This window comes from Marmota flaviventris, chromosome 11, assembly GCF_047511675.1.
Source record: "Marmota flaviventris isolate mMarFla1 chromosome 11, mMarFla1.hap1, whole genome shotgun sequence".
Lineage (NCBI taxonomy): Eukaryota > Metazoa > Chordata > Mammalia > Rodentia > Sciuridae > Marmota > Marmota flaviventris.
Genome location: NC_092508.1, coordinates 18003639 through 18019176, shown reverse-complemented (window position 1 = coordinate 18019176; position 15538 = coordinate 18003639). Strand labels below are relative to the sequence as shown.

General features: G+C 42.3%; 1 protein-coding gene and 1 non-coding gene across 4 annotated transcripts in view; one reads left to right on the top strand and one right to left on the bottom strand.

Annotated features, from left to right (window-relative positions):
* The window catches only part of Nhej1 (non-homologous end joining factor 1), an 88370-nt gene that overhangs the window by 50784 nt on the left and 22048 nt on the right, over window positions 1–15538 (bottom strand). The gene's annotated exons all lie outside the window — the stretch shown is intronic.
* LOC114097981 (U6 spliceosomal RNA) lies at window positions 12039–12142 on the top strand. Its single transcript, XR_003583647.1, has one exon. It is a non-coding gene; the product is annotated as a U6 spliceosomal RNA (small nuclear RNA).

Sequence of the window (15538 nt, the reverse complement as noted above, 5' to 3'; positions counted from 1 at the left end):
CTAAAAGCCCAACTAATGCTAAATACAATTGGTCTGGGATCCATATGCTATTTCTTTAATTATATAGTATCCAGACTATACCAAAGACTATCACAGTTGGGTGCCCTTACTAGTGAAATCTTTCAGGAAAGAGAGAGAGAAAGAGAGAGAGGGGGGGGGGAGGGAAGGAGGGAGGGAGGGAGGGAGGGAGAGGTGGGGGGGAGCAGAAAGGAAGGAAGAAAGGCAGGCAGACAATATTTCCCACCTAAGGAATAGAAGTGTACTTTATAGGAAAGAAGTTCTATTAAACAAGGTCTGAGAATAGCTAAAGTATCTGACAAAGGTAGAGCAACCACAGCTGATAAGCAGGGAGCCCGAGATATGGGCTCAATGACTTGCTGAGGATCACAAAAGAAGTCACAGAAACTTTTACTTCCTTTCCTTAGATTCCCCGACCTCAAAAGAACTGCCTGGGACTCTTTCACTAATTTCCCCACAGAGAATGAGTTCCTCATTTGCCCCTATTAGGCCCTGTGTGTTTTCTTTATGCAGCATTCTTCTTTGGATAGACACCTGTCTGGCTTCCTTTCTGAGCCACATGGAGGGCAGGGGTCATGTCAGGCATCTTTGTATCTCCAGCACTCAACAAGTACTTAAAAATGCTAGCTTCCTACCCCCTACTACCTGTGCAAGAACCTAACCCAATAAGGACGACACATAACAGCAGACATCCAGCATGACTGCACTAAGCTGTCAGACCAGTTTGGGATATTGGCAAGAAAACTTTCTCTTGGCCCAGACGTTTACTCTTAAGGTTTCCCTCCTCCTCAAGAGACTCCAGGAAATAGGGTTAGTTTTAAAGTTCAAGAAACTCCAATCTTCCCTGTTTTCTCCAGGCTGAGGGACTGAAGGAAGACTGCAGATACCTCATGAATATTGATGAGTCCCTGTGGTCACATGAATATTAACAGCACCCTGTGGCTTTCGGGAATAGCAGCCCAGCTAGAAGGTCTAATATTAACCTTGGCTGGGCCCAAAAGGTAGGAAGAGCATATGCCCATACATCCCCATGGGGAGTAACGAGTGGACAGCAGAGGCCAGTGTAAGGATCTGCTATTTTTTGGCCCCTATGCAAACATGGGCACGTGGGCAGTTAAGCAAAGACTAAACATTGTGCCCCATGTCCCTGGCACTGGGGGCTCTCTGTTGGATGCTACCAGGGCAGGAATCCTCAATTCTCAAGCCTTGCAAAAGTTGGGATGTACAAACAAATTCATGTGCAATTCCAAAAAACACCGGTAGGGCTCTACTGACCTAGTTCAATTGCTACATCAGAGGAGCAAGAAGTCCAACCAGAACCAAATCATAACACTGAATCAGGCAAAAAAAAAAAAAAAATATATATATATATATATACACACACACACACACACACACACACACATACATTTTGAAGGTCACATGTTAATAATAGTGAAAGATCTATAAACGGTGTAGTTTCCAGCCCTATACCTTTCATGAGACTAGCAGACACAGGGAGTAATGACAGGTTTAAAAAGAAAGATGTTCTAGGGTTAAAGCAGTAAGAGATAGAAAGTACCAATTTCTATTTGTACCTATAGCTGTAGGTGTAGTTCCGTGATAGAGCTCTTGCCTGGCATGTGGGAGGCATGAGGCTTTGGGTTTGATCCTGAGCATCAAAATAGATAGATAGACAGATAGATAGACAGACAGATAGATAGATAGAAGGTATAATATATAAATAATATATATACAGATATATCTTTTAACATCTACAGACTTTAAACCCAAGAGACATCAGAAACAATGATCACTATTATTTAAAAAAACAAAAAAAGTAGTACTGTGAATCAGAATCAACCAAAGAAATCCATATACCACTAGCCTTGAGTATAAGTTTAAAACCTACTTCTGTGCCATATGACAGTGCTGATAAAAGGAAAGGCAGGGTAAGGTTCCCATGCAGTGGTCAGAATTAATGCTAATAACGAGATTACTGCTATACTCACACACCAGGACAAACTACTCTTAAAATTAGAAAAGTGCCTCTTCATTCCTCTAACCCGATCCTACTTCAAGGCCTTGACCTTTTAGCTCGGCCTGAAAAGCTGACCCAGCCCCCTTCATGCACACTCAGGAGGAACAGAGACGCCTGTGGACCTCGCCCAAGCTGAGGTGGTAAGAGGCCACACCTAGGAAGAGGGTGGGGGCTACTCACGGGAGCTGTGTTCTGTCACACAATTACCATATTATGTGGCTCTAATAAAAAGAAATACTTGAAGTTTTACTAGTGCCATATAATAAAGTATTTATAGAATCTGAGGGGGTGGGCGTAGAATGGGGGAGGGAAATAGGAAGAATCAGAATTGTTAGCAATAGCCTGGCAACAACTCCTGTATTGACAGGTAGACTGCAGAGCTTTCAGCCTGGGACAGCCTGCTACTCTTATTAACCTGGTCCAAGGTGGTTTAAGTTCACTCCTCTACAATAGTATGTCTCTAATTTCTTCCTGGCTAAGCAAGAGTGAGATGAGAAATTTGGAGGAATAGGCAGGAGAAACTAGGAATGCCAGCAAAACAGTGGGCCTGAGCCTCCAAAGGCTAGGGAGCAGAGTAAAGGGGCATCCACTGAATGAGCAGAATGTCTGCTTTCAAAGGTTCCATTCTGGAGTTAAACTTCTAGCTCACACCATCCAGCACAGCTGACCATTTCTAAATCTGCCAGGGTTTTCCATCGTTACACAGCCCCTTCCACACACCTCTCACACTCTCCACTCACCACCCCACACCTACTCCAATCACACAGCACACGCCCATGGCCCCTCCCCACACACAGTCCCAGCCACAATGCACACACACAGCACACTCGCCACAACACACTCCTTCCAAAGAGCATGGGACGCCCGCCTTTCCTGGGCATCATCCCAACAGTAGACATCTGAGATAAAAACATTTTCTGCATCTACAACCCTCTTTAACATTTCAAATTTTTCTAGTACCCAAAAAATCTCCCCAAAGAGAAAGAGAGAAGTGAGGGCTGTGGCATTATTACAGAGGAGACTATAAACAGAACAAATATAGAGCTGCTTTATTACAAGGCAGTGTGGGGTTGGTGGCTGGCTGATTACAGGGACACTCCCCAGAACTCTCTGCAGTCCCAGACCTCAATAAAGGCAAGACTATGACTGTGTTCAACTGAGGGGCAACTGGATCCAGGGCACCCTAGAATCCCTTCAGATTCCAGTCCAGGATGTGATACCTGCCTTAGTTGAAGATAAGGAAGAAAGCAAACACAATCTAAGAATGACCTGCTTGGCAAAGAGCACCAGGCCATCTTCTCAAAGGCAAACAATTAATGTGCCTTGGGTTTCTTAAAATCAAAGGCTTCCAAATTTCATACAGAAGAGAAAAAATGTCTAGATAAATCAAGAACACATTGATAGATTTAAAACCTGTCTACATCGGGGACAGTGTAGAGAAAGGGGAAAGAACGGATTAGAAGACAGAAAGGGAAGTAATGCAGTTTGAGTGACTAAAGCAACCCTTGTTACGCATAAAATCATAGAAGGAAAGAATGGGAAATCCACAAGTCCTCTCTCTCTTCTGGGCTCTGGGCACACGGCGTCCCTTCCTGGGTGACTCACAGTGGGATCACCTTCACCCCCTGCTTCATGTGGTGAGGCCCTCTTTATAGGGAGACACACCGCGAGCCTTCTCCTCCTCCACGCCTGCGAGCCAGGGCCATTGCGTCACTGACCTCTACACATGCTCACTCCCTCCTCTTTCCAGCAGCCACCACACAAGGGATCTTGTCTTGTGGTCCCCGCAATCCTTTCATCTGGGCTCCAAACCCACTGTCACCTTGGCCCTGAATCACTCCCCAAGAGACACAGGGAAAACAGAACTGGACAAGAGTGTCTGGGTCCCGTATGGCTAGAATTTACTGATCCTTGCTGGTGAGAGAACCAGGGCTATGCTCTCTCTCCTCAGCCCAAAGAAAGGGCACAGGAATAATTTTGAACCTGGCTCTGTGGCCAGCCCTGCCTACAGACTAGGCTTCTAAATTGGGCGATACCCATTCACCATGGCTCCCAAGAGCTGAGGGACAAAAAGGACCAAGAGGTAGCCCTACATGTTCTAGCTCCTCTACCTTGCTTGTTGGATGGCTGATGAATTGTGAGAGGTAGAAGAGGGTCAGAAAGAGACTCCCACCCCCCACCCCCGGTTCTTTCCTCATCCCTCTTGGCTAGTCTGTTCTCAGGGCAGCCCCAAGGAAAACATCAGGCTGCTGAAAATGTCAGTCCCTCTCAGATCTTTCTCCAGGACGGAGGATTCCCTCCAACTCTGTCTCAGCTCATTTCCATGTTGCGTGGTTCTAACAGTTTTCTTTGACCTTCTATGTGGGGATAATCCACCTTGGTGTTTGGCCATTTTTCTCTAATTTTAGAACCTGCATTTTAATGGCAGATTTAAGATGAGTTACAGGACTGTTTTCTTACTCCCTACATTTTCTTCATTCTCAAACACATTTTATTAGAACAGAGCCTCAAACACAGTGTGGGAAGAGTGGGGAAAGCTCTGTACTAGAAAGTCAAAGACGAGGTTCTGGTTTCCACTACAATTACTTTTGGAATTCGGGATCAGTCAATTTCTTTGAGCCAATCTATCACATCTCCTCAGTCTTAAGTGGCCCTAAGGGGCTTTAAAAAAACAACAACAATAACTATAACTTTGTTCTTTATTTTTTTATCATTGTTATTGTTGTTGTTGTTGTTAGGTACAAGGGATTGAACCCAGGGGCACTTTATACCACTGAGTCATATCCCCAGCCCTTCTTATATTTTATTTAGAGAGTCTCACTAAGTTGCTTAGGGCATAACTAAGTTACTGAGGCTGGCTTTGAATTCATGACTCTCCTGCCTCAGCCTCCTGAGCTGCTGGGATTACAGGTATGGCCACCATGCCTGTGTATTTTTAGTATTTTTTTCTGGGTAGACGGTCAATATAATTGTGTTGCCTTTTGCTCAATGAAGCCTGCCTACCTCGCCAGGTCCAATCAAATCATAAAGGCTAAAGTCCTCTGCAGAACACATAGCAGCACAAAACTATACTAAGTGCTTCCCATGCAGGAGAAAAGTTGAACAACATACAATGTTCCTGCTCTTGGGGAACTTGCCATCTAAGGGGGGATACAGAAAAGTCAGTAATTATAGTACAGCATTGAGATAGCCTACAACTGAGCTTAGTAACACATGAGAAGGACAACTAAACTGAACTCAGAGTGTGTGTGTGTGGGAGGGGTGGCCAAGTACAAGCATGGGAAATAAAGTTGGAGACCTGAGTAGAGGTTGGATCATAAAGGGCCTTGATAGTTTGATTAGGGAGTTTAGACTTTATCCTAAGGGCAATAGGAAGCCACCCAACAGTTTTAAGCAAGGACATATGACCAAATTTACTTTGATCAGTAGTTTCCATCTGGTTTCCTTTCCTGACTGCAGATCTCTAGGGTTAGTGGAGCATTAGAAAAGAAGCAGAGGTTCAGGCTGGGCCTAGTTATTTTCTTCCTATTCTTTAACATTTTGGCTTACTTCTCTCTCTCTTTCTGTCCCCCACCCCACGCTCTCTCTCTCTCTGTCTACCCCCACCCCCCTCTCTCTCTGTCACAAGCACACACAACAGAAAACCTTTGATTGTATGGCTCATCTTTCCAACCAGTTGTCCTATTGACCTAGGCTTTTAGCCTTTCTTGACTATTTCCCCATTATCACCACCCTCCAAATAGGGCTGTCAAGTAACCCTGCCAATAATCCACATTTCTAATCCAAGGTTCATTTCTTATCTCCCTCTTGAATTCCACAACTCTGCCACTATTTACTTTTCTCCACCATCCTAGATCTCTCAACCTCTAGAAACAATTTGGTGGCCTCCTAACAGAAGATTAAGATAAAGCTGACCAAACATAATCAATCTGCATAAGAAAGACCCCAGAGGCCTGAAGATGTAGATCAGTGGTAGAGCTGCTTGTTCAGCATGCAAGTGGCCCTGGGTTCAAGCCTTAGCACTGGGGAGAAAATGAAAAAAAGGAAGACCTCATATCTAGATGATAATACAAACAAGAAAGTGAACTATATGAAAGCATCCACTCCTTTTCTTTTTTCCATGCCTCACTAAGTCTTCTAGAGTGTAGTTTAAGGTCTAGAATCAATACCCCACAGGAAAATCAGCATAGTCATTAACTTTACCTCTTGACCTCACACCATACCTTCTAATCACACAACCTTGGCACTGGGAAAGAAATCATATTTATTTTATTTTTCTGGAACCGGGGACAGAACCAAGGGATGCTCTACCACTAAGCTATATTCCCAGTCCCTTTTTTTGGTTTCTATTTGTTTGTTTATTTTTGATACCAGGATTGAACTCAGGGGCACTCGACCACTGAGCCACATCCCCAGCCCTATTTTGTATTTTATTTAGACATAGGGTCTCACTGAGTTGCTTAGCACCTTGCTTTTGCTGAGGCTGGCTTTGAACTCGCCATTCTCCTTCCTCAGCCTTCTGAGCTGCCGAGATTACAGGCATGAGCCACCATGCCCAGCTGTTTTTATTTTTGCCAAGACTGACCTTGAACTTGCAATCCTCTTGCCTCAGCTTCCCAAGTTGCTACAATAACAGGCATATGCCACCACATCATGCTAGGGGAAGAAACTTTAGTCCAGCTTTCCACCTCACTGTCAGTGCTCTTTAGTATGAGAATCAATGTTTCTTGCTGCCTGAAATCCCCTTAAGAATTCCTTTTTCTATTCACCCCCACTGAAGAGATTTAGGGTAAAACCACTAGATCTACTAGGGACTAGCTCAACTAGTTAGTTTTAAAAGTTCTAGAACAATTCTTTTCAAAGTGTCATCAGAAACCAGGCACTGTGACACATGCCTGTAACACCATCTGCTCAGGAGACTGAGGCAGGAGGATAGTAAGTTCGAAGTTGGTTTGGGCAAAAATAGCAAGGCCCCATCTCAAAAAACAAAAACAAAAAAGCCCACAGGCAAAGTATGCTCAAAGAACTGGTGCTGGTCCATGAACTCTTTGCAATGAGCCCATGATGATACAATTATAGAAACTGAGTGTGAGCATTTGAAAACTTAGTAACCTCGTATTGTCAGGACACCCAAAGTTCGGAGGACTCACCCCAATGAACAAGGTACAAAACCGTTTTATTGCTAAATGTATACAGTAAATCACCATGGTAAATGCTGCACATTGGTTATACATAGTAAGATCATGTGTCAGATACTTTGAAAAATACTGTTTCAGAAGATTTCCATGTGAAAAGAAACCAGTAGGTCCTGGGGTAGGCTAGCTCTTCTCTTTTCCCACTCTGGGTTCAATGAAGAGTGAATGTGCTGCCTAAGGATGAGGAACAGGAAGCTGTTCCCGCTACGCCACTGGCTATATGGGGTGAAGAGGAGGGCAGGAGTTAGCGGCCAGGTTATCAGGCAGTAACAAACTCAGCATCCAAGCACGCGACTTCCAGCAATGCAAGGAGCTTCCTTTGTTTTGGGAAAACAAGAGCTGCAAGAAGCTTCTCCTTGACACGTTCTTGCCTGGCCTCGGGAGGAGCCCAACCACCCCTGACACACAAACAGGACAGTCTCAGCCAGTGACAGACAAACCAGTACCCTGACCACAGCCCCTGTTTGCTTTTCCTTTTCCACCACTTCCTCAGTTGGAGGGCCACTGTGGGGCCATAGGTAGCTGCCAGCCTAGGTCACATTCAAAAACTTCACCCCCAGTGACCTAGTACTATCCATATAACTCTTCTACTGCTCTCAGAGCCTATATTCTCTCCCCAATATGGACTTTTGGTCTGAGGCCAAGGACTTCTGGATCCTTCTCTGAAGTTGTATGTAAGGCTAAGCCTTAGAGTACCACTCTGACAAAGACCATGGTATACTCTAGCAAACTAAACCCAAGATTAGCATCTATTCCAATACCCAAGAAGGACAATATTTGAGGTTTCACCAGAATATTCTAAACTTACATTTTTCTGTTACCCAAAGAGTCACTTGATTACATTAAATCCTTATCTTCCAAAATCTAGTTATCACCACAACTAAAATATATAAAACAATTAACCTCTTCATGATGTAGAATGTCAAAACAGAACTTCCAAAGAGTTATCTAGGGAGCTTTGGACAAAAGATTAAAAAAAAAAAAAAAATACAATGACACCAGAACACTTACTCCTGAGGGTACACAGTAAGAGTCTCAACCTAGACCAATGATTGTAGAACATTTTCTCCAAAAGCTCTGAGAAGCAGGGCTAGCACATCAAGAGCCTTGGAGACCAGCAAACCTTCCTCCTTCTCTGATTTATCAAGGAAGCTTACTTTTTACCCTGAGGGCCCAGGAACCCAAGTTTCTATGAAGACTCATTTGTCCAGTAAGGGGCGGGGGCGGGACTCCCCCCCCACTCTGGGCCTCCTTCGTGCCAAAGAAGGAGGAAACAGAATAAGCAAAATAAAATTCATAAAGCGAAGCAGTAATTATGGTGTGGTCAACAAGAGGCTGCTCCTCAGGCCCATCATTATGTGGCTAAATTTAACGCCCTGTGCGGCCAGGGGAGCTGTGCGCCCAGGGCACGGTGTGTCCACACAGACGCCAGCTCCGCCACCTTCACCCGCTTGACAGCCACCAGGGCTGCCAGAAAGCAGGTCACAATTTTTTTTATAGTCTGTTTACCAAGATGCTGTTTTTACTGCCGAGGTTTCTCTCGTTTTATCTCTTTTTCCCTTTTCCCCAAACAGACTGGCCTGTATTTTCTGTCCCTTTTTTTTTCTTTCTCCCTCTCTCAGTACTATTTTCAGAACTCTAATTTTATATGGTATGTCCCTTTTTTTTTTTTTTTTTTTGGTAAATATTTGCCATAACTAAGCCAGGCACATCCAGTTTAAAAGGCTCCATCCCACAAAACATGAGGCCTTTAATGATATGCATCTCATTAGCTTGCCCCATGAAAGGGGGTATAGAAAAAAAAAAGCAACTTACAGACTCTCTCACTTTTTATATCTAGAAAAACCTATATTTATATATAAGGACAAGCTAAAACCCGGCATTCTGAGCCCCAATACAAGGCTAGTACAATGGTCATTTGATTGAAGCTTCTAGGCCCTAGAAGTAGTTCAGGAAAGATGGGCTCTGAATCTGTTTGTCATTGCTGGTCCATACAGGTGATTCTGAACAGGTCAATGCAGGAAGATCCTCAGACTCTGAGGTACTAGGGCTTTCTAGATGAGGCAAACAAACTCTGGGGAATCCTCTATTCTAAATTTCCCAAAATGGCATGGAGAGTTCTCTCTTTCTCTGGCCAATAAAATTAAAGAAAAGAAACTGTGAGTTAAGAGAGTGCTCAGAGATCACCTCCAAGTAGGAACTTCTACACCTCCTACATACAACCCAAAGGGCTTCTCCAGGCAGGCAAAGCCCCAACACTGAAGGCAGGGTTTCCTACTATATGTGTTAAGTTCGATGAAAGGAGGTCTGGAGTCGAATCTGCTTAGTGCACTGAACAAAGGGCACAGCATCCAGTAAGCAAACTCCAAATACTTGCTGTGATGCTTTTAAGCCCATATTAATACTCTCAGATGGTGTTAGGGGAGGTCTAGCACATAGTGCCTTCAATAAGAAATATAGGGAGAGGGGCTGTGGTTGTGGCTCACACGCTCGTCTAGCATGTGCAAGGCCTTGGGTTCAATCCTCAGCACCATATAAAAATAAAATAAAGATATTGTGTCCAACTACAACTAAAAAAAATCTTTAAAAAAAAAAGAAAGAAAGAAATACAGGGAGAACCATGCATGGCAGCACACACCTGTAGTCCCAACTACTCAGGAGGATGGGGCAGGGGGATTTTTTGAGCCCAGGATTTCAAAGGCCAGACCAGAGAACAGAGTAAGACCCCATCTCTTTGAAGGAAAATACATTTGGGAGAAGAGAAAGAGACACGAATTGAAAGACTCTGCCTGGCTGTTCAGGCAGCTTCTCTTGAGGAGTCTATGCTCTATAGAGGTCACCTAAGGCCTAGTGTGTCAAACTTGGTTTTCATTAGTTTATTTAAGGATGATCAGACTCTAGAGAAGTGAGTGATACCTACTAAAAACCATGAGAGGCAGGGTGCCTAAAATCCCAGCAACTCAGGAGGGCTGAGGCAGCAGGATCATAAGTTTAAGGCCAGCCTGAGCAATTTATTGAGATTCTGTCTCAAAATTTAAAAATAAATAAAAGGGCTGGGGATATAGCTCAGTAGTAGAGCATCTCTGGGTTCAATTCCCTTACAATGTGGGGGGTTAAGCCCTTCCAGTGACTGAAATCTTTTTTTTTTTTTTTTTTTTTCAGTAATAAGGATGGAACCCAGAGCCTTGTACATGCTAGGCAAACACTCTACCATTGATCCACACCCCCAGCCCTTTTTAGCTTACTTTGAGACAGGGTCTCACTAAGTCACCCAGGCTGGCCTCAAACTTGTAATCCTCCTGTCTCAGTTTACCCAGCAGCTGGGATTACAGGTGTGTGCCACCACATCCAGCCTGAAATATCTTTAGCTGCTTTTTCCAGGGAAGTTAAATAAACACATTAGCACTATTTGTTAAACACAGAAAAAGGGTGAAAGAAAAAAAAAGACAAATGTTTGTATGGAGAGTTTGTGTACACTGTACAAGGTGGACAAGTATCTTGTTTTCCTACATCATTACTTTGGGATATTCTAGACACATTAAAAATTTGTTATTGTTCCTCTGTTAATGTATTCCTCAGAAATCATGAATTAATACACAATAATTTTCTTAAATTGCTTATAAGTGCAGAGAGGTACACAAGTCCAAGAAAGGGATGTGGATTAGGAGAGGAGGCAGTACTTGGGGCAGGTTCTCTAGCTTTGGATCACCTCCTCTTTTAATTATGTTAGGCCTTAACACTGCATACACCTTGGTCTCAGACCTGCCTACCTCCCACATAAAGTTCAAGCATAGCCATGTAACATTCGGCAAGGCAGTAGGACATGACAGAAATATGCTGAATCCAAACTTCAGAGCCCTGGGCCCTGCTGTTAACTTCTAAAACTGTTTGTCTACACTACAGTTCTCTTACCTTTGTAGACCTTCATTCCCTCATAAGTAAAACAAATTGGCTTGATAAATCTTTAAACTAAAAAAGTCTCATACTGCTCATAAAATTCTATGACTGTAAAGTTCTGTATGAGATATTTTAGATGTCACAATTTCCCTCATTGAGGTATTTGCCTAGACCCTTGAGATTTGTAAGACACACACACACACACACACACACACACACACACAATGTGCCACTCAATGAGTGACTTCTGTACATAGCTAATTCCATCAATCTTAGATTTATTGTCACTTACTTCAGTATGAATGGTTAGCCTACATTGGAGGAATACTCTGCTTGAGGCTGACATTTCCTTATGACCTCACTAAATTCAGCAATTTCACTTTGCTCTGCCCCCCAAATCCTGCAGCTTCCACCAGCTGCTCCTTTTTCAAACCAAGCTATATTATCATGCTACCATCTCAAGGTATCATCACTTTCCTAGTTTTACCCACATCACTCTGAAGGGATTCCTCAGAATAAAATAGTCTAAGAGGACAATGTACAGCATCAGAATTGCTCAAGCTTTATTTTTTAGATCAGATTTAATTTTCATTAGAATTGTTCAAGCTTTAAGCATAAGACTAACAGAAGCCAAAGAGCTTTTGAAGGATTCCCTCAAACCACTACACCTATGGAGAGTCCCAAGGCGTAACTGTATAAACTACCTAGTTGTGACTTTTCCATTGACAGCCATTCACCACACAAAATCCTCCAAACTCTTAGCTCAAGACTCACCTCTTCCAGCAATACCTTATCCTAAGAATCCTGGTATGAATCCCAGATCCCATCCAGTGAGTCTGTTTCTTCTTCCTCTCCGGGGACAGACACACACACACACACACACACAGTATTTAGGATATTCTTCTTGTGCTTGCGTTGGCAGACATATACTAAAATTGGAATGATACAAAGAAGAGTAGGATGGCTCCTGCACAAGGATGGCACATAAATTCATGAAGTGTTCCATATTAAAAAAAAAAAAAAAAGAATATTCTTTAGATATCAGGGATTGAACCCAGGGGTACTTAACCACTGAGCTACATCCCCAGCCCTTTTTATGCTTTATTTTGAGACAGTGTCACGCTAAGTTGCTTAGGGCCTTGCTAAATTGCTGAGGCTGGCTTTGAACCGGCCATCCTTCTGCCTTAGCCTCCCCCATTGCGGGATTATGGCGAGTGCCACCATGCCCGGCAAGAATATTCTTATAGATATTTAAATTCTAGTGGTCTAATCTCCCTCAAAAGTCCATCTTTTAAGGGCAAAAAAAAATGTTTTAACTTTTCAATGGTGTCTAATAAGTTCTGTCCACATAGAGTTTAAACTTCTAAATAGAAACTATTTTTAATAATATTTTCAATGGTGTCTAATAAGTACACATAGAGTTTAAACTTCTAAATAAAAAAGCAAATAGATCTTCCACAAAGAATTAAAAATACTCTTTCTGGACCTTCTGGCAATTTCTCCCTTGAAAATTCCCTAAAAGGAGATGAGGATGCCCATGAAACCTGCAGTTTCATTCCCTAAACCCTGGACAGCTAAGCTGCCATCCTAAAGGACTCAGTCTCTATAGAACATTCTTTTCAATGTGGCGCACTAGTCAAAATAAACATCACCCATGTGTGAAGAATATGAGAGAGACTACTTTAGGTCTTGAGGTATACAAGTAAACTTATAAAGCCAACAGACCAGGTGACACTTAAAGGTACGTTGATACTTTCATTTTCTTTTTCCATTTCTATAATTAGAGACAATATGCACCAATGTAAGAGAATCCCTGAATGCCAGGCAAAATAAAATGTGAAGTTATTTTTAAGTTTAAGTTACTACCACTGACTGTGTACTTCTATCTACAAGGCACTGCAGTGGGTTCAGAAAAGAAAACCACCAGATGCAGTGGTGCAAACCTGTGATCCCAGTTATTCAGGATGTTGAAGCAGCAGGATTGCAAGTTCAAGGACAGCCTGGGCAACTTAATAAGACTATATCTTAAAATAAAATTTTAAAAGGAGGGTGGACTGGGGATGCAGTAGCTCAGTGATAGAGTCTCCCTCAGTTCAATTCCCAGTCCCTGGAAAAAAAAGAAAAAAAGCAAGAAAAAGAAAACAAATGAGCAAATCCATCCTTCCCTGAGAACTATAAAAACTAATGGAAAATAAGTCTAGAAATTCTTACAAGGCAAAAGTGACATAGGAAAGATACAAAGCATTGTAGGAGTTCAGAAGAAGAAAGAAATATAGCTTGTGTTTTTACTCCTGTTCATTTCATGATTTCTGTCATAACAGAAAAATCATGTATCATTTGTGCTCCCTCCCCATTTTTTTTTGGGGGGGTGGGGGCGGGTTGGAGATAAAACTCATGAACCTCTTGTGCATGTCTCTCTTTAAGTAAGGGAAATTGAATGCCCTTGGAAAGGACTTTAAAATCACTGGATAAAAATGTTACAATTCCTGGGCGGGGGGATGGGGGTGCGGGGAAAGGCTGGAAGTATGCAGAAATCCAGTTATCCATCTTCAAACTATTGCCCATCTTTTCAAACCATCCATAAATCCCAGAGGAAGAATGAAATTCTTTCCCTTAGCTCAGCCCTATAGATCCTTGCTCTCCTACTGGCCCTTTTCCCGCCTTCTTATCCACTGGCTACTCTTTGGCCTTCAAATCCATATGTGCCTTCACATTTTATTTTGCCTAAGCCACTGGCTTTCCAGCTGTCTCTCATTTCCTTTATGTTATGCAACTTCTCTGATGAGAGTTCTCCACTCATTGTCTCCATGGCCTTATCCATTGTCCTTCTTTAACTGCCTGCAATCACAGAGACTGCTCAAGATCCCTAATTGCCTGGTGATCTTTCCTATCAACTGCCCATTCTCTTTGATCTTGCTTGTGCACATGGCACTTCAGATCACCATCCCTGATCATGTGAAGTGCACAGGATTTGAATCAAGACAAATATGAATAAATCAGCTGACTGACCCTAAGCCAATTACTTCATCCCTGAGTCTCTACTTGTTTATCTTTAAACTCTTTTTTTTTTTTTTTTTGGTTGGGGGGGTGGTGTACCAGGGATTGAACTCAGGCACTCGACCACTAACCCACATCCTCAGCCCTATTTTGTATTTTATTTAGGGTCTCACTGAGTTGCTTAGCACCTCGCTTTTGCTGAGGCTGGTTTTGAACTTGTGATCTTCCTGCCTCAGCTTCCCAAACTGCTGGGATTACAGGCATGCACCACTGCGCCCAGCTTGTTTATCTTTAAAATGAAGATAATCTTACCTGCTCCTAGGGTTATTGTAAGGATTAAAAAGTATAACTTATATACAACACCTAACATGGTGACTAGCACACACATAGTATGAACTTAATGTTGGTTAGTTTCCCTTTCTTGGCTAATCACTACACATTCCTGATTGTTCTCACATTTCCCTCACTGACTCCTACTTATTATTTCTTCCAATCAGAATGGTTCCCCAAATCTCAACTACTGGGTCTTTGTTTTGTTTTGGTTTTTTCCTTTTCTTTCTCCATGCTCTTCCCAGAAAAACATGTATCTATTCTCATGGTTTCAGATATTGCTCTTTGGCCAGAAGATTCCCAAATCTGTTTCTATAGGGCCTTTTTTCTTTTCTTTTTTTTTAATATTTATTTTTAGTTTTAGGTGGACACAATATCTTTATTTTATTTTTATGTGATGCTGAGAATCGAACCCAGCGCCCGGTGCATGCCAGGCGAGCACACTACCGCTTGAGCACATCCCCAGCCCTCTATAGGGCCTTTTTTCAACTTAAGCTTCAACCTTATTTTTTTCTACTCTTTCCTGAGCATTCTCAATTGTATGTCCTATAAACAATTTAAATTCAGCATAAATATGAAAAGTTCTTTTTTATTATTTTTATTTTTTAAATTTTTTTTTTAGTTGTAGTTGGGCACAATACCTTTACTTTATTTATTTTTATGTGGTGCTGAGGATCGAACCCAGCTCTTCCATGTGCTAGGTGAGTGCTCTATTGCTAAGCCACAACCCCAGTCCCTGAAAAGTTCTTAATCTTTTGTTTTTTAATTATCTTTATAAAAAAGTCATTGTTTTTTTTTTCCCCCTAGTTATAGGCTAAGGCATTGTTAAACTGTCACACTGTAATGAATGGACTTTTAGGAAACTCTTCATTAGGGTAAAATGGAGGACTATGTGAATCTTTAAAAAAAAATGCTCTGGCTGGGGTTATGGCTCAGTGGTAGAGTGCTGGTCTTGCATGTGTGAGGCACTGAGTTCGATCTTCAGCACCATGTAAAAATATATAAAGGTATTGTGTCCATCTATAATTAAAAAATAAATTTTAAAAAAGGTTGACTTTGTTAAAAAAAAATGCTCTGGGGG